A 12,323-nucleotide genomic window follows, 5' to 3' on the forward strand; every position below is an offset into this window, starting at 1 on the left:
GAAATATTGGTCACTTTTTGACGTGGACAGCTCATTCCAAACATTTTCATGTAGGCCATCAAAAAGGCTGTCTTTAATTTATAGATCAGGGTGTGCTGAGCTCGCTGCTGCCTGCCCAAAGAGAGTTCAAAAATCAGAATTGACACATTTCTTGTTAGAGGGAATATCACTGAGAATCAATTTTCTGTCGATGTTTTCTGTCTGTGAGGAAGAAAAACAAATCACAAGCGAGTCACAGCATCCAGGACTGTTTTACTCTTCTTAATATTTTATCTTCCTGCTTCCTCATGCTCCTAAGTATGAGGCATTACTGGATTCATATTGCTTTAAAAAACAGTAAAGGAAATTGATTTTCCTCCTTGTAACTTCCTGAGGCTGCCAGGAACAGCCAGGACTGGAAATTGATGCAAAAACACAGAACTTCTTTCTTTAAACACGGTGATATTCCCAACATTTCATGATTTATAGGAATTTCTAAATTCCATTCTTTCAAACAGCTGCTGTCTTGATGCTTTGATGATTCTTAGGTGAAAAAAAGAAAAATTTCCTTTTAAAAGATTAAATTTTTTATTTTAAAATTAAAATTAAATCTGAAATTAAAATTAACTTTTTAAAAATATAATGTCTTGATGTGCAGGATGAGGAACTCCCAGAGCCAGCCTGTGGTCTGCAGCCAGAATCTGCTGCTCCCGAACACACCCAGCCCCATTCCTGACAGGCATCACAGCCTGGAGAGTGCCAGAGGCAGGAATTCTTTGGGATGCAATCAGAAAAATGAGATGGTTAAAAGAGGGATGTGAGTTTGGGCTTCTGTGCAGCCGAATTTGCACACACAGGAAGAGAAAAAGGGGTTTTTTTCAGGGGTGTGTTGACCCCGAAGCACCTCTGCAAATCCAGGGGAGGAAGTGGCCAGGCTTGTAAAAGCCCTGGTATGTGTGATGTGTCCTGAGCCATCACAGCACCACGGAACCCTGGAATCCCTGGGGTTAAAGGGACCTTCAAGCTCATCCCATTCCACCCCTGCCCTGTGCAGGAACACCTCCCCTGTCCCAGGCTGCTCCCAGCCCCTGCTGCTGGAACACCTGGTCTAGAAACAGCTGCTGGTGATCAGCAAATGTCCACTCTGCAGGAAAGCCACATCCATTTTTCACCAAAAACCACTTTGAGCAGGCAGGGATTCATTCCCAAATTCACGTGGAGCCAAACTGAGCCTTATTTGGCAAAGATTTGCTTGGGAAATCTCCGTCCCGTGGCTTTTTTTGGGGTGTTTTTGTGACAGAAAGCAGGTCAGCGCAGCAATGTGACTGCACAAACAATTGCCAGCTGCTTCAGCAGGACGAGACCTGCAGGATAATTCCCCCTGGAAGGTGGCTGAGGTGCCACAGCCAGATGTTTACCAGCTGCATGACCTGGAAAGGGATTAGACCTGACTCAGTTGGTTGGATGTGGGTCAGCCCAGCAGCATCCCCCGTCCTGCCGTGTCACCCCGCTGAACTTGTCACTTTGGCAGGGCACAGGTGGCCAGGGTTTCAGCTGGGAATGCCAAAATCCTGGCTCACAGCTTGCAACAGCTGCTGGCAGAGCCAGGCAGGGCTTTAGTCACGGCTTGCCGAGGCTGGGGCTGGCCCAGGGGTGGCTCGTGGCTCCCGGAGCTGCCGGAGCTGGCACAGCCTCACCTCTGCCACCCCCAGCCCTGGCACTGCCAGCTCTGCAGGAGGAAGCAGAGTTAAAATGGCAGGAGTTGAAAAGGGTGTTGAGAGCCGTGGGTTTCAGTGGCTCAGTGGGAGAATGAAGCCAGCCACGTTTGGGAATGACTGCTTTAAAGCTATTTTTGCGTTTTTGCGTTCCCAGAAAAGTGGGTGGATTCTGTGGAGGTGCTCCTGGAACAGGCAGCTTGGAAAAGCATCTATGGAAGCATTTCAAGAGAAGTCTGCTTCCCCCTTTTCTTTCATTCTCCTAATTTATTTTTTAATATTTCTCATTTCCATGCATTATCATCACAGTGGAATTCTGTTGGCTGCTTGCAAGGAAAGGAAGGAAAACATTCTCCACTCAGTTCCTCATACCTTCTGAAAAGGTATTTCAGACAATCTGTATGTGTTTTATCTTTCATTTGTATTTTCTCCTGAAACCCCACCTTCTAGAAACTCTAGAAATTCTGTCTCTAGAAATGACATTTTCACTGTAATGGTCACGTTCGTGCTCTTGAGTAAAATTCAGAGAAGGCTCCAGGGGTCAGAGAAAATGGCCTTGAAATAGCTCAAAGTGTTTCACAAGGAGGCTGTGATCTGAGTTGCAAGTAGCATTTTCCCTGTGGAATTTGAGGGTCACACGGGTTTGTTGCACAGCTCAGTGTGCAATCCTGCCTGCACTCGAGCTCAGCCTGCTGCAGAAAATACTTGGGATCAAGAAAAACTTGTTTCATGTTTGTCAAAGCTGTGGAGGGGCTGGGCAGGCCTCCATGGTCATCTCATCCAAAGGTGCCACAGCATCCTTTCCCCCAGTCTGGGGATGGACATCGACAATTAAAGGTAAAATGAGGATGTGGAGGAAGGGCTGGTGCCATGAGAGTGAGAGTAAGAAATTCACAGTGTGAAAAATGGGGGTCACACATTTTTTATAGAATATAAAAGTTTAATAAAATACAATTAGGAGATAATAATAATAATAAAGTAAAATATACAGGTATTGCTGGGTGTCTCTGCATTCACCTCACTGACAAAGGATTGTCCCTTAAAAGCAGAACCCTACTACATATCCATAAATTCTCATACATATTCAGACATTCTTCTTAGGATTTTTGGTGTTCCTCTGTTTAATTTTTCCTTGTCCCGTTCCCTATAGATCAATCTTCTTGGCATCACTGGGTTTTATGTCCTCCAATAAGGGGTGCCATAAATTTTTCCTTTGGAGGGCTTGGAGGACTGCTTGTCTTCATCTGGACAAGATAATTTTAGGATGCAGGGGCGTCTCTGACTATTTTTAATATTTTTTTTAGTCTCTGGGTTAAACAAAAAGTAGTTTGTGCTTTAATATCATGTTATAGCCTAATGTATATGTGTATTATACCACTATTTCTAAGTTTCATCAATGAAAGAAATAAAGGAAACTATATTAATACAACAAAATTTTCTAATTTTATACATATAATATTCATTATAATATTTGTGAAAAGCCAATAATATTATATGCATTTATAACAACAGGGAAAAATCCTCCCTTGCCTCTGGAAGTCCCAAACATTTTGGCTGGGCCAAACTCCTGCCTGGGTGCAGGAACCACCGTGGACCAACTCCTGGCACTTAGGGGAGGAGGTTTTGGGTGCTGTGGGTGCCCAGAGGCAGAGCAGGAGGGATTAACGCTGCCATTCCCTGGGAATGCCATTCCCAGGCCCCTGGAAGGTGGCAGAGGTGCCCCAGGCAGGTTTTTGCTGCTCTGAAGAGAGGAAGAACCTGCCAGCCCTGCCCAGCAGTGCCATCCTGAACTGGCCCCATCCATGGGCAGTTTCCGCCTCCTGCTCTCCATCTTGAGGCCCCTCGAGCTGCAGGAAAATCCAGCCTCACCTTTCCCCTCCTTTCCTCCTGGGAAAATGCCCTTGACTGTGATTTACACCGGGTATTGTTTGAGTGCTGCTGAGAACCAGTCCAACCACCCACTCCATGCACACCAGAATAAAGTTTAGTTAAGAAATACCTAAAGCTACAGTCTCAGGGCTTGGCTAGCAAAGAATTCCCTGATTTTCAGTCTGCCTGCCTTTGGAAGTGGCTCAGGATAGCGTGGATAATGTTTTGTAAAGCTCTTCTACCCACAAAGAATGCAAAATTTTTAGCTGCAATATGTGCTTCAGTGTTTCCCAGCCTTGGTTTAGTGAAGCATTTTGTGTTGAGCAGCCCTGAAATGTGGAATAGAAAAGGTTAGCTGGGTCTAGATGTTCCCTGCAGCTCTTTGTTCTATAAGTCATGTCTGTTGGATCTGTTTTTACTGTGCTCAGCCCGGGGAATGTCACAGGGTTTTATTATCATGGTTTTAAAAAAAGCATTTTTAAATGCCCTTAGCGAGTGAGAACGAACATCTGTGTTAGGATTGGGGTTCTTTTCATCAGTAAAGTGAAGAGGAATTGGCAGAGGAGGTTGGGAGCATCATCTGCAGTCTGCAGATGGAGAAAAGGGTCATGGAGAGTGATCTGTGCAGGATCAGCCAGGAAATCCGGTTGAGAATTGTGTCCTGTCCATGTGTGATCCTCAGCAGGAGGATCCAGTGAAAGGATGAGCCCTGACTCTCCTCCTTGCCTGATTTCTGTGTGTCCCTTGCCCTCTTAATTTGCTAAAGAGCTGCAGAACAGGAGCACAGAGCTGCCTGGGATGGGATGCAGCTCATCTAATTTAACTCTGCACTCATCACTCCTCCTGCCTTTGTAGCCAAGAGGAAGAAAGCAGCACCTCCAGCCAGCAGTTTCTCAGCGTGGCAGGCAGAGATGAGATGATAATTACCCCGTGGAGGCATTTATCCTCTGCCTGGATAAAGAGAGAACACTTCAGATGAAAGAGCTGCTCTCAGGGCAGGCAGACGACGCCTGTCCTGAGGAACAAATGCACAGGGATGGGTCCAGACGACATTGTTTCAATATTAAAAGAAGATTTGATTTGGTGTTTGTGCTCAGACGTGTCTGAGCCAGCCCCAGACGGGAGCATGCATGCTCCTTGGGCTTCCTGGGAACACATTTTTCTGGGAATTAAGCTCGTGCTGGTCACACTGATTTACTGCAGAAATACTTGCAGTTAATGCTGACTTCTACTGAAAGAGGATCTGGCAAATCCCATCAAGTTTTGCTCCAAGAGTCAAATATTTTGAATGCATCTGGGGTGAGATGATTTGTGGAAAAGCTAAGGCTGAATGAGAGGCTCCCTGTGTGTCACCAAATCCATCTCAGTGTGCGAAGTTTTGTGATGAGTAAGTGACCCTGTTGGGAGCTGTGAGCCAAAATAGAACCCCAGGCTGGTTTGGGATGGAAGGGACCTTAAAAATTATCTTAACCCAGTATCTCTCCACTATCCCAGGCTGCTCCAGCCTGGCCTTGGACACTGCCAGGGATGGGGCAGCCACAGCTGCTCTGGGCAGCCTTTCCCAGGGCCTCAGCACCCTCACACGGAGGAATTTCTTCTGAATATCCAACTCAACCTGTCTTCCTTCAGCTTAAGGCTTTTGGCTAGAGGGAGAACAGAGTTCTTTTGGGGGTGGGTCTGACCTGAGTGGTTCCCAGTGTGCAGGATGCTGTTCCTCTCCTGCCACCAACAACAGCTGCTCCGTGGCTTTGGAGCTGGAAGAGAGCAGACAAAAGAGAACCAAAATACTGGAGATGCTCTGAGCTTAATAAGGACAAGGACTGTGAGGTGCAAAAGATGTTTATGTTCTTGATAACCCTGGGAAAATATGGAAAAAGCAGGGGGAAACTGAGTTATCCTCAAATGAGCTTCCTTGTGTCTGTTTGCAGCCTGTCCTGCAGAGCTCCCACGCCCCACGAGCGCAGTGTTCAGCCTGGATGCTTTTTGGCTGCCAATTTGGGTGATTATTGATAAACTCTGAGTGCAGAGCCTTCCCACGGCAGTGCCAGGCTGCTGGGGATGTGACAGGGCAGGGCCAGCTGGGTGCTGGCGGGGATGGAGCTGCAGCTGGAAGCAGCACGGGTTAATCAGCCCCGGCAGTAATTGGTGTTTGCACAGCACTCTGCAAATATGAAAGCCATGCTGAAATGCAAATGATAAATAGGCTGGCGCCCAGCCTGCCCCTGGAGCCTGGCCTCTCTGCTAATGAGGCAGGCAGGCATTTGGGATGAGTGGGAAATAACGGAGTTGGATCAAATGTGTGACTTGGGGTCTGTCTGGATGGGCTCATCCCCCTCCAAAGGCAGCTGAGCTCAGAAAACCCTGAGGAGAGGATTGTGCAGCACTTTGGGATCTGATCCCACAGAGTGCCCTAAAAGCCGTGGAAAAGCCTGTGATTTATTCCATGGGAGCTCTTGTGTCGTGAGGCTTGCAGAGTTTGAGTTTTCACCCTCAGTGCCGACATCCATTTAATTTTGGGGGCGTGCACAGCTCACTTACTGACCCAGGGATTTATTGGGCACGAACCAGGCACTTCTCAGCAATAACAAACTCCATCTTTATCTCCTTGTGATTGTTTGAAATTGTAGAGCAGCACAGAGAGTGTGGTGGGATGACTAAAACACATCCAAAATGTGTATTATTACTACTATTATTATTATTATTAATATTAATATCAATATTAATATTAATATTAATATTAATATTAATATTAATATTAATATACTATATACTATATACTATATACTATATACTATATACTATATACTATATACTATATACTATATATTATATATTATGTATTATGTATTATGTATTATATATATAATACATAATACATAATATATAATATATAATATATTATGTATTATGTATTATATATTATATTTTATATGTTATATGTTATATGTTATATATTATATATTATATATTATATGTTATATGTTATGTTATATATTATATATTATATATTATATATTATATATTATATATTATATATTATATATTATATATTATATATTATATATTATATATTATATATTATATTTTATTTTTATTTTATTTTTATTTTATTTTTATTTTATTTTATTTTATTTTATTATTATTCCTCTCTCCTATGAAAACTGTAATCACAGCAAATTAAAATACATGAGGTTGTGCTTTCCTCCTTGGAAAGGAAGTCAGATACTTCGATATTTCATGTGCACAGAATAATACTTTCAATTTAGCTGTTTCAGAACCCTGAATTTTGACACTACTTGGCTCTGGCTCCCCAACATGTAGGAGTTAAAGCTGGTGCATCATTTGGAAGCAGATTACTCTTTAACATAATAAAATTTAAGATTAATAATTTCAGAAGTTTCTAGCCATCCATTCAAGAGAACAACTCCTTGGAACAATGTCTGGTTTTATCAGGTTATTGCACAAAATCAGCATTGCATTTAGATATTGCTGTCTTGCACCCCAAAGGATTTTATTCACCTACTGAAGTGATGCTACAAAATGAGCGTAATTTTGCCACCATGTGAAGCCAAACAGCAGAAAGGAGGAATTACATGCAGTGCTAGCAGGAAACAAAGGCTGGAGCACAGCAGTGAAACAGTTTTGCAAAGTTCAGAAAAGGAAAAATGCACCATAAAGAAAATCGAGCTTAATAAATTACCAGTCCTGTGGGAATTGTCTTGTACTCTGAGAAGTAATTCTGGGTGTTTCTTCTCATCAGGATGATGAATGGGCTGGTTCTGCCTAAGGGAGTGTGTTCAAGCACAAGGTAAGCATTAAAAATGAAAGCTCCGTGTTTCTGCAGCTGCCCTTTGTGAAATTGGCCTCTCCGAGGAAGAGGCAGATATCAGGGTGGTTCCAAAGGAAGCTGGGCCAGTGAAATAAAGCAGTTTCATTTGGATCCATCAGAGAGAGCCATTATCCCTGGAGAACCCCTGGCTTATGCCAAACCATCTCAGCTACCTCAGGCACTGGATTGTGGGCTGAAAGAGGAGCCAGGAGCTTTCCAGCTCTCCAGCCTCCTGCAGGACAGGTCAGCAGCGGCCTCTGGGCTCACACAGACCCCAGCAGCCAGGAGAACCAGCTGTAAATCAGTTCCTGGCCACTCTTACACTCAGGAGTCCCTTTCCTGTGGCCCTTGGAGGTGGCAGCTCCAAGGTTCTGGATCAGCACGTGCCTTCCTCTGGGGCTGAGTCAGAGGCTAAAGAGTTTCAGTCCAGTTTCTATTTTAGGTTGCTACACGTTGTTGGTTCCTCCTGAGAGGGGCTGGATCTCGTAGCTGATATCTCTGACCTCTCCAGTGATAATCTGTGGGGTGCAGGGTCAGAGTGAAAACTCAGCAGAGTAAAAATCCCAAGCTTGGACTGCAGCAAATGGATAAAGGCTGAGCAGTGCCGAGTTCCTGGGGGTTAGTGACTCCATTTCCCCAATTCCCATCTTTTTTTGGGGTGTTCTCACACTACACTCCTGATATAATTTCTCTTTTTCAATTTTTAGGCTGTTAAACCCTTTCCAGCTGGCAGAGAAATCACATGCAGGTGCTGTGACCCCACAAATGCTGCTGTGAGTTCAGAGATACACTTGCAGCCACAGCAAGCCTGAATATGGATTTGGTTTTGTGCATTTTCCCTGGGTTTTTGCTCCAGCAAAAGCCTGGCTGTGGTGCTGGGTGTGCTGTGCAGGAGAGGAAGCTTTCACTTTTGGATGCCACATCCCTGGTTGTGATGGATTCCTTTGGTTTTGTGAGTGTGTGGGGTTTGTTGCATTACAGAGCTTGTTTAGGGAGATAATCCACTTATCAGGCCAAGAACACCTTCTCTCCTTACCAGACAACAAATTAGTTCTTCCCTTTCTGAGGGAGATAAAAAGGGATGTCCTAACCCAGAGGAACAGGGCCATGCATGAGGCTGACAGGATCAGAAACAAAAGGAGAAGAAGAAAAAAGGAAACATTCTTCAACATTTGTTGAAGAATGGCTGCAAAATCTGAGTGATTTACTGCAGCAACCCATTCATCAGGGGAATTTAGCCTTGCCTCACTCTAATCTAAATTGAATCTAATTTAGATTCCAAGCAAGGGATGGGAATCCTTTCCTGAACCAAAACAAGCCTTGCCACCTCCTACCTTTTCATTACTCATTCCTTAATTTGTTTGGGTTTGTTATGTAGGACAGTCAGGAAGAATAGCTTAAAGCTGTGAGTGCTGGGCTGGATCTGCTGTTATAATCTCTGCTTTGCTGCACATGGGCTTGATTTTTGATTCAGTTTTGATGCAGGATTGCTTCCGTGCCTCTGCCTGGGGCGCCCAGGAAGTGGGGTGTGAACATCTTCCTTTATTTCTTGAGTGCTGAATTGCCTGGGGGAGACCACTGCAGCCTGGGGCTCAAACAGCTCCTGGTTTTTCATTAAAAATTTCATTAAAAATCAGCTCTGCTCATGCAGAAGCATCAATCAGAGCCATCAGGCAGAACCCTCCTGGAAAGAGGGACTGGAGGATGGCTCTCTGCACCTTTGGGGTGTCCTGCCTTCTGACCTACTTTCAGTTCTTGCTTTATAAGTCAATAAACAGCAAAACTTGGCCTCCCAGTCTGTGCATGTCTGGGGATGGCATCATCCCTTCCCCAGGGCTGCCAGCACCTGCCCTGGGGCTCGGGGCAGCGAGCAGTCCTGGTTAAAATGTGTGCCACAGCTTTTTTCTGAGCCTGTTTCTTGGGGAAAAATGAGATTTGGGCATTTTTTGGGCATTGATTCCAGCTGAGGCTTCCTGGAGCACATCAGGGCTGCCTTGGAGCATGGCCCAGACCATGGTGCTGCCTCCTAATTTTTGAACTCCATGCCTGATTCTCTGCTTCTCTGTGTCTTCCCTTCCTCCTTTTTGGAAATCCATCTCCCTTTTGAGGAGTTTGGCTCCCTGGGAATGCTCTGCTGCCTGCAGGGATCTCCTGTGACCCCGTGGGGACATGCTCCATGGTCTGGTCACTGTCTCAGCACCGTAAATCCTGTCACACCCACAGACATCATTCCCATTAGAGTCATTTGTCTCCTACCGACTCTGAACAAAACCTTGGGCTGTGCAGGTGGTTAAACCCCAAGGATAAAGGGGTGGATTGCAAATTCAAGACTTGGGAAAAACCCTGCCTGCAAGCAGTGGGGGAGAAATGGGGAAATGGGAAAAACGAGCAGCTAAAAATGCATTTTTCTCAGCAGGGATGTGAGAGTGGCTTGGATTTGGGGCTATCAGGATGCCTCTGGAGAATTTGCTGGAAGAAAAAGCCAATTAGCAATTGCAGAAATTGCCAGAAAGGGTTCAACCTCCCCACTGGACCAGAGCATGCAGGTTCTGCTTTTGGAAACCTGACTGGCAGTGGTGTTTGTGCCATCCCTGCCTTGCTGCTCCTCTCTGTGCCCTATTTCAGAGCTGTTTGCCAGCTGCCTCCTCATGGAGAGCGTTCCCAGCCACGTGAGGCAGGTGGGTGACAAAGCCCAGGCAGCTGGTGATGGAGCAGGGACTGTGGGAACGCTGCTTCCTCCCCACTTCCTACAGCTGCACCCAAAACAAGAACCTCCAGCACATGTCAGCAGCTCCAGGCAAAGGCTGGGGAGCTTTGCTGGGGTTGCAGGAGGAAATAAATTCCAGTGGAAGCCAAGGCTGGCTTGACCTCATTAGAGGCGACCAAACAGCTCCTTTCCCAAGGAGCCTTTCCTGCTGCCGAGGTGAGTGTTGGGGGCTGCTGTTCCACGCCTCCAGGCACTTCTCCTGAGCAGGAATTCTGTCTTCTCCCACAGCCTGCTTTAGTCACGTCTCTCTCCTGCTTTTCTCCCTTCTGAAGTTTCCTCTCAGCAGCTGCTCAGCTCTTGGATGCAGTTTGGCACGTCCAATCTGGTGGCACTGTCATTTGGAGCTGAAAGGAATTTGCATTTTGGTGTTCAGGGAGATTTTTCAGGAATGCAGAGCCACCCCATGAAATATGAGTTGGTGGAATTGAAACTGAACCATGTTTTTCAAATTCTTAATAATTGCATTGAAGGGATCAGCATAAATTATTACTTTGTTAAGAAAGTGTTTTTTAATTAGCTCTAAACCAGCTGGAGATAAGGAATTATGAACTAGCAATGTTATCCTGCAGCTGGGGAGCTTTCCTGCTCTGATTATTGGTTTTCCATGGTTCAGTCTGAGATCTGCTGGGCCAGACAGGGCTGGGGTTTGGGTTGGACCCTTCAGAGTGAGCTGAGATCTGCTTTTCCCTGGGACAGAGCTTCCATGGGATCAGGAAATGCTGCCACTGCCAGAGTGAGCAGATCCCTGTGGTGGCAATGCCAATACTTGTCCAAAACCAGGACAAGACAAGGAGGCAGCTCCTCCTCACAGCTTTGCCTGTCCTGTAGGAACCTCCTGAGGCAGCGTTTTGGTGTTGAGACTAAAATAACCCACAGGAGGATCTGTATTCTGCTGGAAATGCTCCTGGCTGCAGTAGGTCTTCCTGAAAAAACCATTCCTGTGTTTGGAATTGTGCCATGGGCTCCCAGATCTTCCTGAAAAAACCATTCCTGTGTTTGGAATTGTGCCATGGGCTCCCAGATCTTCCTGAAAAAACCATTCCTGTGTTTGGAATTGTGCCATGGGCTCCCAGATTTGGGGTCAGCCTTGCTCTGTTCCGTGCTGGGTGAGAGTTGTGGGAGGCCTTTCAAGCTGCCTGATGAGCATCTTTTGCTGGAAAAAAAAAACCCTTAAATTAGCAGGACACGGAGTCAGCTTATAGAGAATTGTGGCTATTTGCATATTTAATAACTTGCAAATCATGAACTGCAGGTGATTTGATGCCTCAAGAGGGAAAAAGGCATGGGAAGAGGACAAAAACCACAATGAAACGTACTGCCAAGAGGAAAGCTGATTTTAGTGCTGGAAGCCAGTCAGTCAAGGACTCTCTAAAGTTAAAAAGACAAAAGTTTTCAGGACTTTAAAACACCAAAGTGCTCCCTGCTGTGTGCTGGCTGCTCCAGGAGTGTGTTAGGAGGTGGGGAAGAGCCCGTAAAGCTCTGCCTAGAAAGGGAAATGAGGTGAGGAGGTTTTGCTGAGCAAGGTGAAGGAGGGAAGGGGCAGACTGCCATTGTTAAAGCATCCCTGGCGTGGTCATGGGGCAGCAATGAAGGAATGGGGGTCACTGCGGGGGTGGAGGTGCCATAAACTGGTCATTACAGCAGGAAATGGGAAGTGCAGAGCCCTCACCCCAAGCCCAGGTTTAATGTGTGGCCTTGAGCAAATCACCTCACCTTGATTTACCCCTGTTCCCACTCCTCCTCCTGGGAGGGAGGGTTTGACACTCTGTGGGTTCAGGAGATAAAGGGCTTTATTATTTTATGGATGGATGTGCACCCAGTGCCCACAGAAGGAGGTGCAGCATTCACCCTCCTTGTACTGACACTGTATCTCAAATTCAATATTTACAGACCCCCAGAGTAGCTGGGAAAGGAAAAATCATCCTTAATACTCTTAATACTTAATCCTCCTTATTCCAGCTGAGGAGCTCTCTGGCGTTTTAGGGGAAGCACATTTCTTTGTAAATTGAGATGAGCTTCCAGCTTTTCCTGAGGATGTGTGAAGTTTTATTGCTGCTGCCTCAGAAATGGCTTCATCCTTGTGCCTTCAGAGCGTGCACTAATGTGCTTTATTGCCTCAGTTCTCGCAGAAACAGCCAGTGTTGATATTTATTTGTTTGCTGTT

This window comes from Pseudopodoces humilis, chromosome 25, assembly GCF_049639895.1.
Source record: "Pseudopodoces humilis isolate 2021_Gansu_Grassland_sample_001 chromosome 25, ASM4963989v1, whole genome shotgun sequence".
Taxonomy (NCBI): domain Eukaryota; kingdom Metazoa; phylum Chordata; class Aves; order Passeriformes; family Paridae; genus Pseudopodoces; species Pseudopodoces humilis.